General features: G+C 47.0%; 1 protein-coding gene and 1 pseudogene across 1 annotated transcript in view; both read left to right on the top strand.

Annotated features, from left to right (window-relative positions):
• The window catches only part of PIWIL2 (piwi like RNA-mediated gene silencing 2), a 217,451-nt gene that overhangs the window by 2,230 nt on the left and 189,663 nt on the right, over positions 1 to 25,558 (top strand). The window lies entirely within an intron of this gene.
• LOC137564732 (5S ribosomal RNA) lies at positions 17,859 to 17,976 on the top strand (annotated as a pseudogene).

Here is a 25,558-nt window from a genome sequence, read left to right as displayed (position 1 = left end):
ATATTCACTAACAAGTGCTTAGCTGTGCAGACACAGTTCTTAAAGTGTACCCAAAATCATATTGATTTCAGCTCTGGTTCCGTCTAATGCTGGGTATACACTGAGATTTTCTGGCCGATTTACTGTCAGATCGATTATTTCCAACATGTCTGATTTGCTTTCCGATCGATTCCCAAGCATTTTCCGATTGATTTCCTATTAATGTTCACAGAAATCGATCGGAAAGCAAATCGGACATGTTGGAAATAATCGATCTGACAGTAAATCTCAGTGTGTACCCAGCATTAGGTTTACTTGTTGGATGCAGTTTGCATGTTCCATACAAGTCCCGAAATTGGCAATTTTCCAAGTCTCCACAGTCCAGTATTCTTTAGCAAACCTTAGGAACTACAAGTCCCAGTACCGCAGTGAAAGAAATACAGTCCCAAAAGTCCCAGTAGCAAGCTTGCAAGACAACACAATCCACCTAATTAAAGGGAACCTTAACTGTGGGCCCAAAGAAAATTCACTTACCTGGGGCTGTCTCAAGCCTCCTGCAGCCGTCCTGTGCCCGTGCCAGGCCTTCGGTGCCCTCCGGTCTCCCTCCGCGGTTAAGTTTCGTTTTCGGCCCGACTGCCAGTCGTCATGCAGGACGCTCTTTATGGCGGGGAATGCGGAAGAAGAGGACGCTTTGCTGGAGGACGACTGGCAGTCGGCCGAAAATGAAACTTAGCCGCGGAGGGAGACCGGAGGGCACCGAAGGACCGGCGCGGGCACAGGACGGCTGCAGGAGGCTTGGGAAAGTCCAAGGTAAGTGAATTTTTTGGGGGGCCCACAGTTAAAGCCAATGTGTACCGATTTAAAAAAAAGAAAAGTCAGATACTCACCTAAGGAGAGGGAAGGCCTGGTCCTAATGAGACTTCCCTCTCCTCTCCCGGTACCCGGTCCCGCTCACGATCCCCCGTTGCAGTATTCGACCAGTTTGGTCAAATACTGCCACTTCGGAAGTCTTCTGGAGCATTTGGGCTCCCGAAGATGGGCCGCTCCATACTTCGCATGGGAGAGTGCTCACTATGACGCACTTGCGCGTGCGCAGTAAGAAGCGGCCCGTCTTCGGGAGCCCGAGTGCTCCCGAAGACTTCCGAAGTCCCCCGCGGCGGGGGGATTTGAACAGAGGATCCACCGGGCACCGAGCCTTCCCTCTCCTTAGGTGAGTATCTGACTTTTCTTTTTTTTAATCGGTAACCATTCACTTTAAGGTTCCCTTTAACTATTATTACTTTAACTATTATGAAGTCCTACTGGTCCTTGTCAGGATATTCAATGAACAAGAAGTCCCAGATATCTAACTAGCAAACCTTGGGGACCTGGTCTCAAGTCAATCCCTTGACATTTTCATCCCTCCAATAAGGCAAGAAACCTGGTCTAAGGTCAGTATCCAAAGATATTCCCAGCAGCTTCTCCTCCGCAGTGGCTGGATAGTGTAATGGCTAAGGGCTCCGCCTCTGACACTGGAGACCTGGGTTCAAATCTTGGCTCTTTATGTTCAGTAAGCCATCACCTATTTAGTAAGGAGTACAACAAGAAAAGCGTCCATGACATATCCAAATCAGTGAGCAACTAGCTCCATAACAAAATATAATTCTTTATTTAACCACTTGAGGACCACAGTCTTTCTACCCCTTAAGGACCAGGCACTTTTTTTTCCATTCAGACCACTGCAGCTTTCACGGTTTATTGCTCGCTCATACAACCTACCACCTAAATGAATTTTGGCTCCTTTTCTTGTCACTAATAAAGCTTTCTTTTTGTGCTATTTGATTGCTGCTGCGGTTCTTACTTTTTATTATATTCATCAAAAAAGACATGAATTTTGGCAAAAAAAATGATTTTTTTTACTTTCTGTGTGGCATTTTTCAAATAAAGTAAAATTTCTGTATACATGCAGCGCGAAAAATGTGGACAAACATGTTTTTGATTAAAAAAAACCCATTCAACCTGTATTGATTGGTTTGGGTAAAAGTTATAGCGTTTACAAACTATGGTGCAAAAAGTGAATTTTCCCATTTTCAAGCATCTATGACTTTTCTGACCCCCTGTCATGTTTCATGAGGGGCTAGAATTCCAGGATAATATAAATACCCCCCAAATGACCCCATTTTGGAAAGAAGACATCCCAAAGTATTCACTGAGAGGCATAGTGAGTTCATAGAAGATATTATTTTTTGTCACAAGTAAGCGGAAAATGACACTTTGCGACAAAAAAAAAAAGAAATCTGCCACGGACTCACCGTGCCCCTCTCTGAATACCTTGAAGTGTCTACTTTCCAAAATGGGGTCATTTGTGGGGTGAATTTACTGTGCTGGCATTTTGGGGGGTGCTAAATTGTAAGCACCCCTGTAAAGCCTAAAGGAGCTCATTGGACGTTGGGCCCCTTAGCGCACCTAGGCTGCAAAAAGGGGTCACACATCTGGTATTGCCGTACTCAGGAGAAGTAGTATCATGTGTTTTGGGGTGTATTTTTACACATACCTATGCTGGGTGGGAGAAATATCTCTGTAAATGACAATCTTTTGATTTTTTTTACACACAATTGTCCATTTACAGAGAGATTTCTCCCACCCAGCATGGGTATGTTTAAAAATACACTCCAAAACACATTATACTACTTCTCCCGAGTAGGGCGATACCCCATGTGTGGCACTTTTTTGCACCCTAACTGCGCTAAGGGGCCCAAAGTCCAATGAGTACCTTTAGGATTTCACAGGTCATTTTGAGACATTTGTTTTCAAGACTACTCCTCACGGTTTAGGGCCCCTAAAATGCCAGGACAGTATAAGAACCACACAAATGACCCCATTTTAGAAAGAAGACACCCCAAGGTATTCCGTTAGTACGGTGAGTTCATAGAAGATTTTATTTTTTGTCACAAGTTAGCGGAAATTGATTTTTATTGGTTTTTTTCAGAAAGTGTCATTTTCCGCTAACGTGTGACAAAAAATAAAATCTATGAACTCACCGTACTCCTAACAGAATACCTTGGGGTGTCTTCTTTCTAAAATGGGGTCATTTGTGGGGTTCCTATACTGCCCTGGCATTTTAGGGGCCCTAAACCGTGAGGAGTAGTCTTGAAACGAAATTTCTCAAAATGACCTGTGAAATCCTAAAGGTACTCATTGGACTTTGGGCCCCTTAGCGCAGTTAGGGTGCAAAAAAGTGCCACACATGTGGTATCGCCGTACTCAGGAGAAGTAGTACAATGTGTTTTGGGGTGTATTTTTACACATACCCATGCTGGGTAGGAGAAAAATACGGTGAGTTCATAGAAGATTTTAGTTTTTGTCGCAAGTTAGCGGAAAATGAAAAAAACTAATAAAAATCAATTTCCGCTAACTTGTGACAAAAAATAAAATCTTCTATGAACTCACCGTACTACTAACAGAATACCTTGGGGTGTCTTCTTTCTAAAATGGGGTAATTTGTGGGGTTCCTATACTGTCCGGGCATTTTAGGGGCCCTAAACCGTGAGTAGTCTTGAAACGAAATTTCTCAAAATGACCCTTGAAATCCTAAATGTACTCATTGGACTTTGGGCCCCTTAGCGCAGTTAGGGTGCAAAAAAGTGCCACACGTGGTATCGCCGTACTCAGGAGAAGTAGTTTAATGTGTTTTGGGGAGTATTTTTACACATACACATGCTGGGTGGGAGAAATATCTCTGTAAATGACAATCTTTTGCTTTTTTTTTTACACACAATTGTCCATTTACAGAGATATTTCTCCCACCCAGCATGGGTATGTGTAAAAATACACCCCAAAACACATTGTACTACTTCTCCTGAGTACGGCGATACCACATGGGTGGCACTTTTGTGCACCCTAACTGCGCTAAGGGGCCCAAAGTCCAATGAGCACCTTCTGGCTTTACAGGTTTGCTTACAATTTAGCACCCCCCCCCACTTGCCAGGACAGTTAACAAACCCCACAAATGACCCAATTAAGGAAAGAATACACGCTAAGGTATTCCATGAGGGCCATGGTGAGTTCATAGAAAATTTTATTTTTTGTCACAAGTTAGCGGAAAATGACATTTTGTGAAAAACAACAAACAAACACAATTTCTGCTAACTTGTGACAAAAAATAAAATATTCTATGAACTCACCATGCACCTAACGGAATACTTTGGGGTGTCCTCTTTCCAAAATGGCATCATTCGTGGGGTCTGTCCTGGCATTTTAGGGTCTCTGCAATCATTACATGTATGGCCAGTATTAGGAGTTTCTGCTATACTCCTTATATTGGGCATAAGGGTAATGCACTCTGGGCTGAAAGGAAAAATGAACGTCAAAAAATCAATCAATCAATGTGGATGAAAAAATATCTGCCAAAAAAATTTGAAAAAAATAAAGAGGGGAAGGCGTCTGCCAGGACATAGGAGCTGCCGCCCCAAAAATCCAAACCCACCAGCTCGTATGCCCTGGCAAACCTGATTTATGCATTCACACCGATCGATGTGGATGAACAAATCATTGCCAGAGTTCTTTTTTGATACAAAGTGCTTGCCAAAGCATATGAAACCCCAACACCACTCCTCGGCCCATATGCCTCGGCAAACTTATCTTTTTGACTGCGGAGGAGAAATCTCGTCCTGCAGCACTACATGCACCGACTTGTGTGTAAGCTGACAGACGCGCAATGTTCTGTCAGGATCCACCATCAGTGCTGCAGCTGGTTAGTCGTTCGCTCGGTCCACCTGGAAGGTTATTGGATGGAAAAAGAGAAAAAAAAATACAAAAAACAAGCAAGCAGCAAAGCAATTACTTCATTAACATTAATAAACTTTGAACTTTTGTAATAAAAAAACTTAACATTGCAAACCAAACATTAACTTCTTTGCTTACCTGGTTTTTTGGTTTTTTTTAACTTACCTCCCGAGGACAAACCTCTCCTCCCCCATGGAACAATGTGCGAAGTGCAAATCGCACAGAGTTTTGGCGAAGTACATTACGCAATTTGTCCCAAGTGAAAGGAGAGGTTTCTGGCAGCCCTGTGTATTAGGGTCTCTGGAAACCCGATGTTTGGTTTCACACTGCATATTGACATATCCGGTGGGTCGAGCCCGCCGTACCGTATCGTCCAAAACAGACCTTCAGGCAATACCACAAGAGTAGCATTCGGCCTAGTAATGAACTGCGTCGCCATAGACTAACATGACTTCCGTGCCGATCGATATTGCCACAGAAGCCACGCAGTAACGTAGGCATGCACTAGCGTTAAGTCAAGCACTTCCGGCGTAGGGGGGGACAGCAAAGTGTTAGTTTTGCTAGGCATTTTGCCCTAACGCATCGCAGCAGTGTGAAATAGCACTGAGAGACACTTGTGTGCCTACCGCTGTGTCTGTAGTTCCCTACTCTCTAATAGTGTACCTGCTCGTGGTACCTCTCAAAACACTCCCCTAGGCATAGGCCAGGCTGGTCAGGGCAGCGGGGACAATAAACAGTGGTGTCACGCCTTGTTCCAGCCCTGCTGCAGACACGACAACGTTTTCTTCGGATTCGTTGACCTGGGGTACTCGGAATTGGATAGGCGTAATGCCTTCCATGCAGCCGGCTAGTTGCATCTTGGGGTTGGGCCACGGCACCTCCTGGATATAGGAGTTCCATCACGATCTGTTTATTAAATTGAATAAACGATCCAGTTCTCCCAGCCTTACTGTAGAGAACAAAGCTGTTGTAAATTGCCAATTGAATGAGGTAAAAAGACACTTTTTTTATACCAGCGTCTTGTTTTTCGGGCAACTAAATAGGGCTCTGGTCATTGAAGTCCACCCCTCCCATGTTAGTATTATACTCATGGACGACAAGGGGTTTTTCAATGACCTCAGTTCGCCGTTGAATTTCAACTATCGTGTCTGCGTGAATGGTGGACAGGAAGTAAACCTCCCTCTTGTCCTTCCATTTCACCGCGAGCAGGTCGTCAGCACACAAGGCGGCCCTCTGCCCCCGTTGAAGTCTGGTGGTATTGAGCCGTTGGGGGAAGCCCCGGCGACTGGGCCGCACGGTGCCACAGCATCGGATTTTTTCTATTTTTAAGTGCTGAAAGAGGGCCACACTTGTGTAATAATTGTCCACAAAAAGATGGTACCCCTTCTGGAACAAGGGTGACACCAAGTCCCACACAACCTTTCCACTGCTCCCCAGGTAGTCAGGGCATCCGACCGGCTCCAATTTTGAGTCTTTTCCCTCATACCCTAAAATAAGATGTATAGCCTGTGGCCCTTTCACAGAGCTTATACAGTTTCACCCCATACCGGGCGCGCTTGTTTGGGATGTACTGTTTGATGCGAAGGCGCCCGGTAAAGCGTATGAGGGACTCGTCTACGCAGATGTCCTGGTCAGGGGTATAAGCATCTGCAAATCTGGATGACAGGTGGTCTATGAGGGGTCGAATTTTGTGAAGCCGGTCAAAAGCAGGGTGGTCACTTCGATGACAGGTTTCGTTGTTATTGAAGTGCAGGAAGCGCAGGATGTTCTCAAATCGTGTCCTGGACATGGCAGCAGAGTACAGGGGAACATGATATGCTGGGTCCGTAGACCAATAAGACTGCAACACATTCTACTTTACTAGTCCCGTGTGAAGGAGAAGGCCCAAAAAAATTTTAATTTCGGAAACTTGGACTGGTTTCCACCGAAAAGGCTGGGCAAGGAACTTTTCCGGATTGGCGGTTATATATTGTGTGGCCTTACGGTTGGTCTCTGTCACAATTAAGTCTAAGAGATCCTGGGTGAAGAACAGATAGAAAAAGTCTAGGGCCGATCCTAGATTATCTGTCTCCACCTGGACTCCAGACTGGCCGGTGAAAGGGGGAAGTACGGGTGCGGCGGAATCAGGGGATTGCCAATTTGGGTTTGCCAGCACCTCTGGTAAACTAGGGGTAGTACGGGCCCGTCTTCTTGGTGGCTGCGACTGGGATCTTACTGCACGTGCCACCGAACCAGTTTCAACTTCCATGCTGGTGCTCGCCACTTCACCAGGGTCTACGGAAGTACTGGTGCTAGGTCCAGGAGATGATGTGCTGCTGATGCCTGCCCCACCATGAAATCTCAGACCAGCACGAACACCACTCTGCTGCCCTTGAGGCTGATCCTGCGCCACCTGCGGTCCAACAACATGTGGTGTGGTACGCCTGGCTTTAGCCGGGACCTCAACCTCGTCATCACTATCGGTCAGTGAGCCACTGCTCAATTCAGGTTCAAACTCTGACCCGGAAGATTCGTCGAATGAGGCGTCCCAATTGTCCTCATCCGACTGGGCCATGTACCTGAGAGCCTCATCATCGGAATACCCCTTTCTTGCCATGGGGGGCTGCTAAATTTAGGGGGTATTCCTCTGAGACTACGCAGAAAAAAAGAGCACCTACCTAGCAAAAGGGAGTATTTGAGAGGTAGAAAGCTGTGGTCGCTGAGTTTTGATAAAAAAATAAATCAAAACTGAGGTTTAGGGCTCGTTTCCACCATAGCGTCGACATGCGGATTCGCTTGGTACATTGAAGTGGCCGGGGCTGTTTCCATATGTGTGGCGTGCGGGAGCGACTTGGCGGCGGGCCAAATCTGCACGACGGGATCCACAGAATTCGCCTGCGTCGGGAATCGCCGCTAATGTATTTAATAGGAAAAACGCATGCGTTTTTTACATGCGTTTTTACCCGCGATTCGCGTGCGATTTCGCACCTTTTTCAATGTTATTTTGCCCTGGCAGAGTCATGGTTAATTTCGCACGAGAAATCGCGGGTAAAACTCATGCGGAAACGCATCCGCATGCGTTTTTACAAGCGTCGGGATGCCGGCGAAATCGCGTTGCAACAGTGGAAACGGGCCCTTACAGTGCCACAGCTATTGTACAGTGTTTTTTGCAGTGATCAGAAAAAAAATTCTGTCACTGCGGTGGGGCGGGCTGAACGCAAGTGCAGGTGAACGATCAGGCCTGATCGGGCAAACACTGCGTTTTTTGTGTGGATCCTAGTGACCCTAATAGATCTGACTGCGATCGGTAATGATCACTTACAGATACTATATACAGTACCAATGTTGATTAGCGACAGTGATGACGCTAATTAGTGACTGTGGTGCAGTGGGCTGAGCACTAACTGACACTTACAAAGGGGCCTAGCTAACTGGCCTAACTGCTAACACTAGTGATACTAAAAAAGTGACAGTTTTCACTGATCACTGTTTTTAGATCACTAGGATAGTGACAGGGGGGTGGTGGTGAGTGGGGAATCAGAGGCAAACAGAAACAATCAAAGGCAATCACAGGGCAATCGCAGGCCAATCACAGGGCACTCAGTTCACGGCACAATCAAAGTTAATCACGGGACAATCAAAGCCAATCACAGGGCAATCAGAGGGTGTGGGGGGTTGACTAGGTGTCAACCTGATTTGGTGGGTGGCAGACACGGGGTGACGATAGGAGATCAGTGAGGGATTACAGGGGAGAATAGATGTAAACAATGCACTGGGGAGGTTATCAGCAGGGGGGGGGGGGGGGGGGTCTGAGGGCGATCAGAGGGTGTGGGGGGTTGACTAGGTGTCAACCTGATTTGGTGGGTGGCAGACACGGGGTGACGATAGGAGATCAGTGAGGGATTACAGGGGAGAATAGATGTAAACAATGCACTGGGGAGGTTATCATCAGGGGGGGTCTGAGGGCAATCTGAGGGTCTGGGTGGGTGATCAGGTGCCCCCAAGGGACAGTTTAGGGTCTGCTCTTATGGGTGGTGGTGACAAGGGGTGATAGGCAGGTGATAGACAGGTGATCAGTGGGTAAGGCAGCTGTATACAAACGTATACAGGGGGGTGGTCTGGGGGGGATCTGAGGGTAGGGGGGGTGATCAGGGGACCCTAGGGGGCAGTTAGGGACCTAACCTAGGGGATAGCGTCCCTAGATAGTGACAGGAAGTGATTGATGGGTTTTTAGGTGGGTGGTGGGGTGCTAGCAGTGGTGTGCTTGGGTGGTCAGGGGGGGTTCTGAGGGCTAGGGTGGGCGATCGGGGGGTCTGTGTGGGGCAAAGTGTGTTTTTTTTCCTTAACTGCCGGGCTGCCGTCCTCTCTGATGGTCGCACGACGAGTGACCATCAGCGGAGGCAGCCAGTATAATACACTTTGTTACAATAACAAAGTGTATTATACACTCTGATTGGCCGGATCGCGCAAGTTTGAAACCCGCCGGCGCTGCTGATTGGCCGGCGGGTTTCCGAGTAGGGTGGGCGGAGCCTATTGCCGGCCGCGATCGCGTCATTGATGACGCGATCGCCGCACAGCCACCGCTGATGCCGCCCCCGCCGATGGGCATATTGCGGTCGTTTGGGCCCGGACTTTGCCGCCGCCCATCGGCTGGGGGCGGTCCTCAAGTGGTTAAAGTAAATGGGAACCCATTAAAAAATAGAAAGCCAGATACTTAGTGGGAAGGCTCAGGGTCCTATTGAGCATTCCCTCCCCTCTCCTGGTACCTGTTCCAGTGCTGGCTCCCCCATGGCAGTATTTAAATAAATTGGTCAAATACTACTATTTTCGGCATCGAAGGGAGTCTTCGGGAGCCCGAGTGCTCCCGAACACGGGCCGCTTCATACTGCACACGCGAGCACCCTCTCCCGCTTGTGTGCAGTATGGAGCCGCCTATCTTTGGGAGGACACAGCTCCCTAAGACTTCCGAAGACCCCCGCGACAAGGGATTTAAACGGGGGAGCAAGCACTGCACCGAGGGCATCGGTAGAGAAAAGAGGGAAGGCTCATTAGGATCCAGAGCCCTCCCTCTCCTTAGGGAATTATCTGGCTTTCTTTTTTTGTAACAGGTTCCCATTCACTTTATGGATTTCACATTAAAACCAAGAGGCAACAAAAGGGTCTAACACGAGTGTGGGGGTAATAGGCAATAATATACAGTATTTATATACAATATTCAATAATAATATTGCACCAGCCTATGTATCTCATCCCACTAGGGGTGGTGTATACACAATAATAGAACAATGATACAAGAGGTGTGTGACAGATGACGTAGCTACCGGCGCCACCTATGCAGCCTGTCTATACAAATAATATAAAAATACGTACATATGTATGCTCAAATATCAGTTCGTGCACTCACCCACAAGGGAGGAGAAGACCCGCACACCGAAGCCCTAATGAGGAAGTGGGACAGAGAAGCCTAGAGGGACGGTACAGCCACGTAGACACGACGGGGGGCATTACGATCCTGCACACTCCCCACAGATTACAGAGAGGGGAAAGAAGAGGACATGGGGGAGACAGACAAGTCTAGAGGGATGGAACGGCCGCGGGGGACATGGGGGCATTACCATCCTGCACACTCCCCACAGATCAAGAGATGGGAAAAGAAGACAGGATTAAGAGGGGGATGGGACAGACCTGGGGGCACCTAAGAGCACAAAGGGGCACTTAAGAAAACACGGGGGCTCCTATGAGGATAGGGGGGCATTTAAGAGAACACAGGGGAGCAGAGGAGGGCACGGGGAAGAGAAAATCACAAAGGGGACACGAGGTAGAAAGGGGGTTTATTAATTGGGGAGGGGAGAAGATCCACAAGATGCCCCTGAACCATGGACGCACCAGGTTTAGTATTTTTTTTTCCCTGGTTTCTGCCCTCAACCTAGGTGCGTCTTGTGGTCCGGAGCGTCTTATGGTCTGAAAAATACGGTATATAGCAGCATAGCTGCAACATATAGCATCATGGTTTACCACCGGTAATCTATACAATGCTGAGGCGCTGGGATACAGTTTGGATTTTGATAAAGAGAGTGTGGCGATAGATTTGATGAATGGTTATAAACCCCATCCAAATTGCCAAATAGTATCCTTTCCCAAAAACATCCAGTATGGAAACGGGCACACAAACTCTGCCCCATGGGGGGTTTTGACCCTCGTACCCCCCTATGGTGCAGTCCTCAACTGCCCGAGCAGTCTGCAATTCTGGATACATCCCTCTGGCAACGTAACAGAGTGATGATCCTGGGGCAAATAGTGGCAGTGGGTAAACTCGTCCCCTTTAACAATTGATTGAAAGATATCCTGGTTCCTCTGCACATATATTTCGCTATCTTTAGTCGAAACATGCTTTCTTTAGGCAGTTAGGTGACAATCCCGTGCAGCTTAGAACAAGCTCTCTTTTAACCTTAATAGCTAACGGTCCAGTGAAACACCTTATCGGTGACCTGTATAAAGAACTGATTGCATCAAAAGCAATAGAGTACACAGAACTTGCAAAAGCTAACTGGTTGGCTTGTGGATCGGAGCTGGATGATAATAACTGGGAGGATGCACTCGAGGCGGGTAAAAAAAAAGTGTCCCTTTGCGTCAAAGATCGTGCCATGCAAATATACATCTTGTATCAGTCATATCTCGCTCCCACTAGAGTTGCTAAATACAAAGAAGGTGCAAAAGATGAATGTCCCAAATGTGGAGCTCATGCCTCCTTTTTTTCATTTGATTTGGCAGTGCCCACCAATAGCTGCCTTTTGGGCCCAAGTAGTGACATTTCTACATTATAAAATGGGCAGCCCTGTGTCCCTTGACCCCTCCTTGTTAATTCTCAGTGTCATTACAGTTGAAACACTCCATTCAACCGTGAAGTCATTCATACATGAAACCTTATTTGCCGCCAGACAGGAAATTGCCCTGAGATGGTTGTCCTCCAGTGCTTTCTAATTGTATTAAAAGGCTTGACTCCAATCTCCCCTTTAAAAAGTTATTATACACTTCAGGGCTGTGGAGTCGGAGTTGGGGCAATTTTTGGGTAGTCGGAGTTGGGAGAAAATGCACCGACTGCTAATGAATTTAAACTGTAATTAAAATAGAAAATATAATAAAATGTTCTATTTCTCAGATAATAGTCATCATAAATAATCTACATATACAGTAATAGCTGTGCTTAGTCCATAGAAATGAAATAAACCAATCAAACAATAGTTTCTTGTGCTGCTTCAATAAAGCAGTCGCCGTATTTTTAAAGTCAGATATACACATCTGATTGTGACTATATATGATGTGTACACAAAAATCTCATATACTAAATAACATCTATGCTGTAATAATAAAGCCTGATGTGTAGCTGTGTCACTAATAGAGATAGTCAATGAGATGGAAATAATTCTGCGTTGATGCTGGTTTATGCAAATGTATGCACTCCCTTTGCTCATGAAATCAAATAATTTGATTTGTTAAAATTTGGTTTGGTTACTGCGAATTTAAGGGTACCTGAGACGGATGAAAGGAAAAGTTTTATACATACCTGGGGCTTCCTCCAGCCTCCTTCAGGCTAATCCAGTCGCTGTCCTCCTCCGCCACCTGGATATTCTGCTATGAGTCCCTGTAATTCAACCAGGCAGATCAGTCCGTCCACGCGACGCTCCCACAGCCAGGAACATTCTGCACCTTCGCAATAGTGCTGCGCAAGTGTAGTACGCTCCCAGTGGCGGAGTGTGTACATGCGCACTATGCCCGACTGGCTCAAGTACCTGGACCCATAGCAGAAGATCCAGGTGGCAGATGAGGACAGCGAGGGACTGATTAGCCTGAAGGGGGCTGGATGAAGCCTCATGTATGTATAAAACTTTAATTTCATCTGTCTCAGGTTTACTTTATTACACAGTAGTACTATACTCTACATATGCACTCCCCACAGAGCTGTAGGAAATCCACTGAGAATGTTGTGCACATTGAACACAGAGGTGTTGTCTATCACCCATAAACCTGGTTCAGATTGTACATGAAGAATGTGTAATAGAGAAAGAATAGCCTCATTCTCCTGCAGAGTACCTGCACATCACTCTTACATGTACACACAGTTACATTGCCTAGAGCCTAATCCATGTTCAGATTGTGCATGAAGAATGTGTAATAGAGGAAGAATCCCCTTGTTCCCTGCAGAATACCTGCACATCACTCTTACATGTACGCACAGTCATATTGCCTAGGGCCTGATAGATGTTCCTGTCTTCTACAAGTACTCTTACCAAGGACTAGTTTTAGTCTGACTAAAAGTATTAGAGGCAGAAGATCAGCCGGCTAGCCAGGTAACTGGTATTGTTTAAAAGGGAATAAATATGGCAGTCTCCATATCCCTCTCACTTCAGTTGTATTTTACAATTTCTAAGCATTGGCAGTTAAGAGATGCATTTCATGTTACATACTTTCAATCAACAAAATTGTAATTCGCAAATTAGAGGAGTCGGAGTCGAGGAGTTGGAAGTCGGTGGAATCCTAACCTGAGGAGTCAGTGGATTTTTGTACCGACTCCACAGCCCTGATGTAAGGATTCCTCCTGTGGCGTGTTCTGGACATTGCGGTGGAGCCACAAACTGACAGTTCTGGCTTGTCAGCCTGCATTCGGTTGTGCATTCGCAATGAGTCACATTGTCATTTGCAATTGTTCTGCAGTACTGGGCAGCTCAGAATGCTGTCATCCTTCCACCAATGGCTTACTACAGCTGAGCTGCAGCCAGATAACCCTGGATTTCCTACATGCATGTTGTTACATAGTACTGCATGCATTGGTACAGATAGTCTTTCAGCTATCAATTGGTAAACAAGCCACCTCCCTCCCACATCAAACGAGCCTTCCCATTGGCTAGATGACATTCTGCTTTCACATTTAAACCAGCCAGCATCCTCAGACCAGTACAGAGGTGCTAAATTCACTGCACATTGATTGCTGGTAAGTTTGCATCTGTTATTTATGCTGTCTATGCCCTTCTTTTGGCCTATTTTTAACCCCCCTTGTTTTGCCCCAATATGTTCACCTAAACATGTCACTAATTAATATGACTCTAGCACCATGTAACCGCTGTCCCAGGTGGTGTTATTTTTATCTTTCCCTATGTGTTCATACTTTTCTGTATCCTCCACTCCTATAGCCTTGTCTTTAATGGTGGTATCTCTAATGCAAAACCTTATACACCATGGCCATCTCTTACTAGCAAAACCACGGGTTCTTTGGCACTAAGCACATACCTAGTACCTTTTTTTCCCGTCCCTTCACGTTATAAGGACGGGAAAAATAGGGTCAATCTTTTTATTTATTTTTTGTTCTTTCATTGATATATTATCATCCTGTTTTACATTGTTATGGCTTTTGATCTAGCAAACGTATGAACTTAGTATATATAGTTATTGTCCCTATCTTTTATACTTATTGTTGTTATTATAATTTCATCAACTTTTATTGTCTGTACATATGTTGATACCCCTATGTATACGTCTGGATACTCCACTTAGCTCATGTACCACCTATGGATTTAGTCCCTACTTTTGTTACATAACCATTATCCTGATTTTTTGAGATATGATTATTGCTATATCATCGTTTTGTAATTTTTTATTTTTTTTTGTATGTTTGTTATTTGCGGCAATCTTACAGCAATACCCTCTGTCCTTTGTTCACAGTGTTTGTTGTCCCCGGTTTATTGCCTGAAGAAGTGGGTCTGTTCCCACAAAACGCGTTGCAGATTTTGGGGTACTATTGAATAAATTTATTCGTTTGATTTGATGACAGACCTTGGTGTCTAATTATTGAGGGGAAGGCCACCACTTTCCCTCCCGGCAATTTTTAAGAGGCACAGACTAACACAAGCCTTACTCCATAGAGCCAAATTAATCCATGCCATGCACTGATGAGGATCAAACAATCCGAAACAGTCTGTATGCATGCTGGATTATTATGGCTCTGTGCAAATTAACAAGCTGACACATCATTGCATTCCAGCGGTTCTGGAGGTGTGTTTAGCTTCTAAGGGTACAATGGTTAATTTGCATATATTCAACAGTGTTGCTCTGGGAGACATCTCAAGCTCACTCCAACCTGAATTATCGCAAATTCTTTCTGTTTTAGGAAAGCAAACTTTTGTTTTTCTTGGCAATTTTTAACAATTTTATATTAATTTTATTCTGCTGGCGCCTCTGATCACCTACCAGGATTGAATGATTACCATTCAGCTGTGTGGAGATTTGCATGCTTGCATCTATTGGCTGATGCCAGCATAAAAGTCTGCCTCCCCTGTTAGGCCACGCCCGTCATAGTTTCAGCTCTGTCTAAGCTGTTACTGGGTCCTTTGATATTGTAAAATATATTCCTAGTCTTGTTACTTTCTAGTTCAGTTAACTTGTGGAGCTACGATTATGTATTTCCCACGGGGACATATCTACGGACTCCTTCTAGTGCAGATAATTTGTATTGTTTGTATTGCCTAGTTAGTTCGCTGTATTGCTCCAGTCCAGATCCAGCTAGTCTCCTTGCTTAGGTTATATATTGGTTCATCGCCAATGTATACATATTCTAGTCAGCGTTTATCTTCCTTGTATTTGTGTTACGGTGATATATCAGTACCGTTGATATATTCGTACTCGAACTGTTGATATCCTGTGTTCAGCTAGTCAGTTTTTAGCATATTTCGGTAGGTTGCGCTTAGCGTGATCACCTGTGCTTAGCTTGCTTAGTCCTGTCCTTGCAAGGTAGCCATTGCTGCGGTTGCTATTGGTTACCTCACTCTTGTCTTGTGAATGCTTGCTGACACCCTTTAATAAATCCGGAAGTAGGATGTAAGCGTGTGGGGAGCAGGCAAACTGTCACTGAATTCTCTAAAGGGCACTAAAACTAAAAAGACTCCGGATAGTGTAAAATAATTTAATAATACAATTTAAAAAGCGAATTGCACTCACAAGGTTTTTAGGATATCAGTGCATATACCTCTTACCATGTCCAGAACTCAGAACCTGCGATAGTTAAGTCTGTTTTGCTCCATTCCAAACCTATCAGATCAACACTTTGGTCCTGGCAGTATCCAGTCACGATACTAGATCCTGCTTCTATTTCCATAATGGTAAACAAAACAAAGACGCAAATATTTTCCTTCATCCTCCATTACTCTTATCTGATGCAGCCTCCAGCTGATTTTTGTTTGGAGCAACTTCCAGCTGTCCTACCTTAATTGCAGTTTTTCCATTAACCTCCAGGACAGGTCCACCACGAGAACGACAGGCTCCTCCCAGGAACAGGAAACGTCCAGATAGAGTACTCTATAAATCTTTGTCCAACACCTTGATCCTCAGTTGACGTTTCCTGTTCCAGGGAACAAGGAGTGCTCTGGTCGCTCGCCGGTCCGTCAGACCAGGTGTGTTTGGGACCCGGTTGGCGGCGGATGGTGGACCTGCCTAGAGAGGTGTTGGGGTCTGGTGGGGAGAAAGCGAGAGTTACCTTCTCCCATGGCTGTCCTGGCTGCCCGAGTTGCGGTGGATCCGGAGGACACGCGCGGCGTCCATGATTCCCCTGGAGCGGAGGCTAATGGCGCGCCGGAGGTGACGTGGATAGTCATGCGGGCCTCCAGAGGGTAGGCAGCTGATTGCCCTCAATGGCGGTGTACGCGTGACGTACTTCCGCCCTTACGCGGCGTCACTTACGGTCGCGTGGGGGAAGAGACGCCGGAAGCCTGCATGGTTCGGCAGTTCGTGTGCTGAACGGAGCAGGATGGACGCTAAGCAGGAGCCAGGAAAGGTAAGCGTGGCGGAGGCTTGGTGACCTATATGGTATGAGCTGTACGCCCTATGCCGCGTCTGTACTGAGGTCTGTTATTAAATTGAGACTATGCAGTATAACATAACAGCCTGCTTAGCGTCTGATCTGAGGTCTGTATAACTATGCATAGAATAGAATGCTGGTACAGATTATTCGGGGAGATATACGGAGATGTGTATATATATGTTTGGATATTAAGACCTCATAGATATATGTGTAAACCATTAGGGTATGGGCAACATAACAGTTATATGATTGGCCTTTATGATATATTCCCTTGACTACTATATGCAAAGAAAGTATATATATTATAGATTTCAGATGGATTATATGTATATGATATCTCTATACATGTTCCTTCTTTTCCTGGTCTCAGGGTTGCTATCACTCTTGATATTTGTGCACCAGGGTGTTTTTTCCCTTTTTGTTTGAGAAAGAGGGATGACATTATTTTTGTTGTTTGATTGTTATTATAGGGCCCGGAGTCTACTGAGCCGACAAGGCCAAGAAGGCGGTGCCCGCTCTGTGATGTAAAAATGGCCCATAATTATAATAAGTAGTTTTGCCAACCTTGTTTAGTAAAACTAATAACAGGAACAATCAGGGGGTTTAAAGGAAGAATTAATGTCAGCTGTTAAAAGAGAAATGGCTGACACAATTAAATCATTAAGAGAAGTATTTGCCTCTGCTATCCCCCCAGCAACAGAGGCAGTAATTACAGGTACGAGTACGTCCATGCCGACCGTGGAGATACCAAATGCTGAGTCTCAGCCTATTAAACATAAAAGTAAAAAGATGTTAAGACTTGGGATAGATGTCCCAAGCTTGATGCAGCATTCTCACAGGTTAATAAAGACAACAAATTAGCCTTTGAGGATCTGGGGTATCTGAAAGATCCACAAGATAAGGAAGTAGAATTGCCTTAAAAAGGCCTGGACAGCAGCAGGTGCAAATTTTAGACCAGCAGCAGCTACAACAGGTGTAGCAAGAGTTATATCTGTATGGGAAGCAGTGGCTGCATGGTGTAATGGATAAGGGTTCTGCCTCTGACAAAGGAGACCAGAGTTCAGATCTCAGCTCTGTCTGTTCAGTAAGCCAGCACCTATTCAGTAGGAGACCTTAGGCAAGTCTTCCTAACACTGCTACTGCCTATAGAGCATGCCCTAGTGGCTGCAGCTCTGGTCCTTTGAGTAATTAAAAAGGTAGTGTGGTTCATGGTCTAGAGGTTAAGACAGTTACCTACTAGCTACTACACACTGCATACTGGGTTCAGATCCCAGCTATGGTATATAAGGCCTGCGGCCACACTAAGCCGAAAGCGCCGCTCTAGTCAGATCGTGGAGGCAAAGCGGCTTCAGGCCTGGTTAGTAGCTGCATGGGAGACCGGCTGTGAACCCCAGGTGCTGCAGGTGAGGAGCTTCTAAGCAGGAGATTCTAGAATCATTAGAAGTAGTTTCCAAGGCCACAGACTATATAATTGACGCAGCAGCCGAGAACATCAAGGTAAACGCAAAAACCTCGGCATTGATTAACACAGCAAGGTGCAGGAGGCTTTACTCCTTGAATCCAAATGAGGGAATATTCGACAAGGGTTATGCGTTTCCACCAATCCAACTGATTCCACGAATTTTACAAATCTAAACCTGTCAGCCTGGCTTCTGAGAAGTCCCCTCTAAGGATAAAGGGAGTTTAAGAGAGGGTCATCAGTACCTTGTTAGACTGTAGGAAGAAGGGACAAGGAAAATATACTTAAGATATTGGAAAACCTTCAATATGTGGCAGGAAGAGTCAGGATTCAAGGGTGAATAAGTACCGACTGTTTTAGGGTTTCTACAGGATGGTGTAGTCATTAAGTACCTTAAAGGTACAGGTAGTGGGAATATCTACCTTTTGGGGGTAGGGTTAGCAAAGGACCCCCTTATCATCCAATATTTTAAATCAGTAGAAAGGAAACCTATGGTAAATAGGAAAGTGGGGATGTATCCTTAGTTTTGAAGGTATTGAAAATAGAGCCCTTTGAACCCATATCATAAATTCCCTTCAGACTCCTAACAATGAAGATTGTATTTCTCATAGCTATTACCTCGGCTAGACGGGTGAATAAGTTAGAGGCCCTATGTTGCGACGAACCTTTTTGTATAATATTTAAGGATCTATTACCGTTATTTGAAGAAGAGCCGGGGTTAGATGTCAGAAGATGTCTTATATGCTACTTAGAGAGGGTAGCGGAGTTTAGGAGTTCTAGAGCCTTGCTAGTCAACACTTCAGGTGCTACAAGAGGCGGAAAGATGTCAAAAGGATCTATAGCTAAATGGGTAAAACTATGCATAGAGGAAGCCTATAGGATTATAGGAAATACTGTGTTAAATACAGTTAGAGCCCATTCAGCCAGAGCAGCAGCCACTTCATGGGCTTACAGAGCGGGTGCTACGCCAGAAGAAATCTGCAGAGCGGCTACATGTTTAAGTCTAAGCACCTTCTCTAGACACTACAGAATGAACCTGATGTCTGCAAGGCAGCAATCATTTAGAATGAAAATCCTGCAGGCAGTCAGCCCACCCAAAATTGGTAAGATTCTTGCTCATCTTCTCGTGGTGGACCTGTCCTGGAGGTTAATGGAAAAACCAATGTTAGTTACCTGGTAACATCCTTTTTAGTAACCTCCAGGACAGGTCCGTAACCCACCCGAGTAAAGGATTTATATGTGTATATAAGTACAAGAAAAGTATATGTATATGCAGTATGAATATTAAAACCCCTTTGTTTTTAGGAACAGTACTTGGAATTGACTGAGGATCAAGGGGTTGGACAAAGATTTATAGAGTACTCTATCTGGACGTTTCCTGTTCCTGGGAGGAGCCTGTCGTTCTCGTGGTGGACCTGTCCTGGAGGTTACTAAAAAGGATGTTACCAGGTAACTAACATTGGTATCCAGCCATCTTGTCTTCAGTACGGCTTCTACCCAATTCCTGTCCGGTGCAGCCTCCAGCCAATTCCTGTCCGGTGCAGCCTCCAGCCAATTCCTGTCCGGTGCAGCCTCCAGCCAGCTCTTGTCTGGTGCAGCCTTCAACCATCTCTCCTCCTGTGCAGCCTCCAGCTACCTAGCCTCGAGTCAACTGCTGTCCGGTGCAGCCTCCAGGCGATAACACTCTTATACAATTAATACAGACTGTAGCTTTCTTTTCACAGCTACATCACATGCACCGGATCCAGTGTTCTCCCCAGAATTTTTTTCCAGACGGGTGGCATGAAAAAGTAGCCAGATGGGCTGTTATGAGCGAATGCAGGGCCAGTGTTTCTGTGCGCAATTCTGCTTACAGCATAGGAGGAGGTGAGCCGATGACAGCCGGATGCTTACCAAAACTAGCTGGGAGAAGCATCCGGCTAAAAGAGCCTGGGGAGAACACTGAGATCCATTGTCAGAAACCAATGCAGCCATTGTTACAACAGAGGCCCATCCAGTTAGATGCTCAATCTCGGGTCCAGCTTAGATGCTCAGTCTCGGGTCCAGCTTAGATGCTCAGTCTCGGGTCCAGCTTAGATGCTCAGTCTCGGGTCCAGCTTAGATGCTCAGTCTCGGGTCCAGCTTAGATGCTCAGTCTCGGGTCCAGCTGAGCTGCTCAGTCTCGGGTCCAGCCGAGCTGCTCAGTCTCGGGTCCAGCCGAGCTGCTCAGTCTCGGGTCCAGCTTAGATGCTCAGTCTCGGGTCCAGCTTAGATGCTCAGTCTCGGGTCCAGCTTAGATGCTCAGTCTCGGGTGCAGCTTAGCTGCTCAGTCTCGGGTGCAGCTTAGCTGCTCAGTCTCGGGTGCAGCTTAGCTGCTCAGTCTCGGGTGCAGCTTAGCTGCTCAGTCTCGGGTGCAGCTTAGCTGCTCAGTCTCGGGTGCAGCTTAGCTGCTCAGTCTCGGGTGCAGCTTAGCTGCTCAGTCTCGGGTGCAGCTTAGCTGCTCAGTCTCGGGTGCAGCTTAGCTGCTCAGTCTCGGGTGCAGCTTAGCTGCTCAGTCTCGGGTGCAGCTTAGCTGCTCAGTCTCGGGTGCAGCTTAGCTGCTCAGTCTCGGGTGCAGCTTAGCTGCTCAGTCTCGGGTGCAGCTTAGCTGCTCAGTCTCGGGTGCAGCTTAGCTGCTCAGTCTCGGGTGCAGCTTAGCTGCTCAGTCTCGGGTGCAGCTTAGCTGCTCAGTCTCGGGTGCAGCTTAGCTGCTCAGTCTCGGGTGCAGCTTAGCTGCTCAGTCTCGGGTGCAGCTTAGCTGCTCAGTCTCGGGTGCAGCTTAGCTGCTCAGTCTCGGGTGCAGCTTAGCTGCTCAGTCTCGGGTGCAGCTTAGCTGCTCAGTCTCGGGTGCAGCTTAGCTGCTCAGTCTCGGGTGCAGCTTAGCTGCTCAGTCTCGGGTGCAGCTTAGCTGCTCAGTCTCGGGTGCAGCTTAGCTGCTCAGTCTCGGGTGCAGCTTAGCTGCTCAGTCTCGGGTGCAGCTTAGCTGCTCAGTCTCGGGTGCAGCTTAGCTGCTCAGTCTCGGGTGCAGCTTAGCTGCTCAGTCTCGGGTGCAGCTTAGCTGCTCAGTCTCGGGTGCAGCTTAGCTGCTCAGTCTCGGGTGCAGCTTAGCTGCTCAGTCTCGGGTGCAGCTTAGCTGCTCAGTCTCGGGTGCAGCTTAGCTGCTCAGTCTCGGGTGCAGCTTAGCTGCTCAGTCTCGGGTGCAGCTTAGCTGCTCAGTCTCTGGTCCAAATAATGTAATAAAAAAGTGCTTCATTTTTACAATATTTATGTATAAATGATTTAGTCAGTGTTTGCCCATTGTAAAATCTTTCCTCTCCCTGATTTACATTCTGACATTTATTGCATGGTGACATTTTTACTGCTGGCAGGTGATGTCAGTGGATGGAGATGCTTGCTTTTTTGGCTGTTGGAAACAGCTGTTATTTCCCACAATGCAACAAGGCTCTCACAGTATGATGTCAGAACCATGGTCCTCACATCACACTGTGGGAGGGGATTCACTTCAAAATCAGCCGTAAAGAGCACCCTGATGATCCGTTTGTGAAAAGGAAAATATTTCTCATGGAAAGGTGGTATTGGCTACTGATTGAGATGAAGTTCAGTTTTTGGTTAAGGTTTCTCTTTAACCTTCCTGGCGGTAACGTTCGGGGTAAGCCGCGCAGAAGGTTTTCACAGGCCCTACTGGGCCGATTTGCTTACTTTTTTTTTTTGCTGCACGTAGCTAGCACTTTGCTAGCTGCGTCAGCACACGATCGCCGCTGCCCCACGCTCGATCACCGCTATCCGCCACCCCCCAGACCCCGTGCGCTGCCTGGCCAATCAGTGCCATGGCGACGGGGGAAGCCCTCTTGGAAATCCCGTTCTTTGAACAGGATTTCCTGATTGGAGATCGCCAAAGGCGATCGAAGCGGGCGGGGGGATGCCGCTGAGCAGCGGCTATCATGTAGCGAGTCCTGGGCTCGCTACATGATTTAAAAAAAAAAAACTGCTGCGCTCCCTCCTGGCGAAATTAATTAGACCACCAGGAGGGTTAAAGGACCACTATCGCGAAAAAAGTAGGCAGTTAAAAATGTGACAGATGACAGGTTTTGGGCCAATCCATCTTTTTAAGGGGGATTCTCAGGGCTTTCTTTGTTTTCAACAGCATTTCCTGAACAACAGTTGCAAAATCTAACTGACATAATAGTGTGCAAGTGATTAGGGAGGCCGGCTGGTATCTTGCTATTTTGGCAGTTAAACTGCTGTTCAGGAAACGCTGTTGAAAACAAAGAAAGCCCTGAGAATCCCCCTTAAAGAGACACTGAAGCGAGTAAAAAACTCGCTTCTTCTCTTATATTCAGCAGGGGCATGTGTGCCCCTGCTAAACCGCCGCTATCCCGCCGCACAACGGGGGTCCCTTACCCCCCAATTCCCCCCCTGCAAAATCAACTACCAAATTGGTCGTAGATTTTGCTGCTCCTAGAGGCAGGGCTAACGGCTGCAGCCCTGCCTCACAGCGCGTCTATCAGCGGCGCATCGCCGCCTCTCCCCCGCCCCTCTCAGTGAAGGAAGTCTGAGAGGGGCGGGGGAGAGGCAGAGATACGCGCTGACAGACGCGCGTGAGGCAGGGCTATAGCCGTTAGCCATGCCTCAATGCGGAAGAGATCCCCGGCGAGGACGGAGGGGATTTGGGGGGTAAGGGACCCCCGTTGTGCGGCGCGATAGCGGCGGTTTAGCAGGGGCACACATGCCCCTGCTGAATATAAGAGAAGAAGCAAGTTTTATACTCGCTTCAGATTCTCTTTAAAAAGATGGACTGGCCCAAAACCAGTCATCTGTCACATTTTTTAACTGCCTACTTTTTTCGCGGTAGTGGTCCTTTAAGTAACCATCAATCTCATATTAACAACGTTAGAAATCGTAAAAACTAGTCTGAACGACTCCAAAATGCCAGGGGTCTTAACACTTCTACTGGCTTCAAAAGACTCTCATCTGAGTTGTATACACCCAGCTGATTTCACCAGGAGCAGCTGACCTTGCCTTAACTCAAGAATTGATCATTTCCAAATTTCCTTCATATTTCAGGGGTTAGGAATACATAAAATGAACCATCTTTTTCAGAAATTATAAAGGTTATTCCAGGAAATTCTTGGACAAATGGGGACACCAACACACCCTGGGATATAAAGGTTCTTAGGCACGTACCTTGTTGTTTCGTGGTCCTATTTCTTATCTGTAGATTTGTAACGCCTTACTGAATGTGGACATTCAATCTATTTCAAAAGTGCCTACTCTAAGGGCCCGTTTCCACTTTTGCTGCACGCATCTGCGAGACTCGCGGCGGCACTTCCAGGTGTGCGGGTACGCAGATGAATCCCTGGGATTTGAAGCCTCCCGCACAACTTCAGATGGAAAAGCCGGCCGAATCGCTAGCACAAGCGATTCGGCTGGCGGCACTATTACTCCCTGTGGCAGAGTTTGCCCAAGCGATTTGCCTGCAGGGAAACTGCGGATTTGGCACGGTAACCGCGCATGTGGAAATGGGCCCTTAAAGGAAACCTAAACCGAAAAACAACTTTCACTTACCTGGGGCTTCTACCAGCCACATGCAGCCATCCTGTGCCCTCTTAGTTACTCACTGCTGCTCCGGTCCCCCGCCGCCAGCTAGTTTAGTTTTGAACCTCCAACGCGTAAAAATGTATGTGTTAAAGTGAACCTTAAGTCAAAAAAAAAATGAGTTTTACTCACCTGGGGCTTCTACCAGCCCCCTGCAGCAGTCCTGTGCCCTCACAGCCACTCACTAATCCTCTGGTCCCCCGCTGCCAGCTAGTTTCGTTTTTGCTGACAGGCCCGTCAGGACTAGCCACACGTAGCTTTTTCCGCATTCCAGAATGTAATTAGCGCTATTGCGGGCCGCAACACATACAAAAATACCGCCATATCTATGCGTTCGTAATGCGGCAACGCGTATATTTGTACGCAGTGCGGCCCGCAATAGCGCTAATTGCAGTCTGGGATGCGGAAAAAGCTACGTGTGGCTAGTCCTGACGGGCCTGTCAGCAAAAACGTAGGTAAGTGAAACTTTTTTTTTTTCATTTTAGGTTTCCTTTAAGCAAATTCAGGTCATGTTTTGTTTGGCATCATTTCTCTCTTTGCTCAGCCAGGGTTGGCATCTGCTGTTTTGCTGCCTTTTGGATCCTGCCTGATGTTTACCAGTCCCTTATCCAAGCTGCCTCCCTGCTTGGTGGCTTACAGTCTGTGTTCCAGCCAGGACTGTGGAGTCAGTACAAAAATCATCTAACTCCAACCGTTTACGAAACCTCGAACTCCGATTCCAGGTACCCAAAATTGCTCCAACTCCTTGACTCCGACTCCACAGCCCTGGTTCCAGCTTCCTGAAATCCAAGTTTCAAAGTTTAATATTTTTATTTCCCTCCCTGTCCACCCAACTTTGGCACTTGTGGTCCATCCTGCCAAGGTATTGGTTGCCTGACATCTCTTGGGACCCCGGCAGGGGTTTTCTGAGGGCATTATGGAGCATCCTGAGGCTACTCCTTAAAGAGGACCTCCAGAGTAGAAACGAAAATCCATCAGCCTGCAAGTAAAAGAAAGTTATATTTACCCGAGAAGTTTTGTCCAGCGATGCCGTCCCAAAGTCCCTACACCACTCGACTTCTTGCGCCTGGCCCCAGCTCCTCTCCAGAGCTAGGCGTCTTTCTCTGTGGAGAGAGAGGAGGCGGGGCCAGGTGCTGAAAGTCCGGTGGCGCAGGGACTTCGGGACAAGACTTCTCGGGTAAATATAACTTTCTTTTGCTTGCAGGCTGACGGATTTTCGTTTCTACTCTGGAGGTCCTCTTTATCCTCCTTAGCGGTATGCCCGACACTGTGTCGGGCATACCGCTTGCTGGCCCATTATGCATAATGTGATCCAATGGCTTTAAAAGCTTTAGCTAGCACTAGGCTAGCTAGTACAAGTGTCCAGCTCCCCCCGATTACCTGCGTTTTCCCCACAACCCCCCGATCCCCCAGTTAATACATTACCCAGCCTGGATCCATCGATCGCGCAGCCTCCCTGCACAGCTTCGGTCTCTCCATGGGGAGGATCGGGTTTGCGCATGACGTCATGTGCGATCTTCCCCATAGTAGGCCGGAGGGGAGGCTGCGCCAATCGCTGGATCCAGGCTGGGTATTGTATAAACGGTAGAGGAAGAGGGGGGGGGGGGGGTTGCCGGACACTTGTACTAGCTAGCCTAGTGCTAGCTAAAGGTTTTCTTTCTGGCAGTAACCGAGGATCACATGGCCCTGGGAGGATTTTTTAAAATAAAATCTGTTGTATATGCTTAAGTTAACACTTGGCTAGCTAACTATGTCCCCCAAGTTTCGCCGCTTTCCACCGATTCCCCCCCCCCCCCCCCCTTCCCGATTGCCGCCGTAATACGTACCCCCAAGGGATCCTGCGATGGCGCAGCCTCCCAATCAGCTCCAGGCTTCGCTGTGGGGAGGATCGGAACTGCGCATGACGTCGATGACAT

This window comes from Hyperolius riggenbachi, chromosome 3 (genome assembly GCF_040937935.1).
Source record: "Hyperolius riggenbachi isolate aHypRig1 chromosome 3, aHypRig1.pri, whole genome shotgun sequence".
Classification (NCBI taxonomy): domain Eukaryota; kingdom Metazoa; phylum Chordata; class Amphibia; order Anura; family Hyperoliidae; genus Hyperolius; species Hyperolius riggenbachi.
This window is presented reverse-complemented; position numbering and strand designations above follow the sequence as displayed.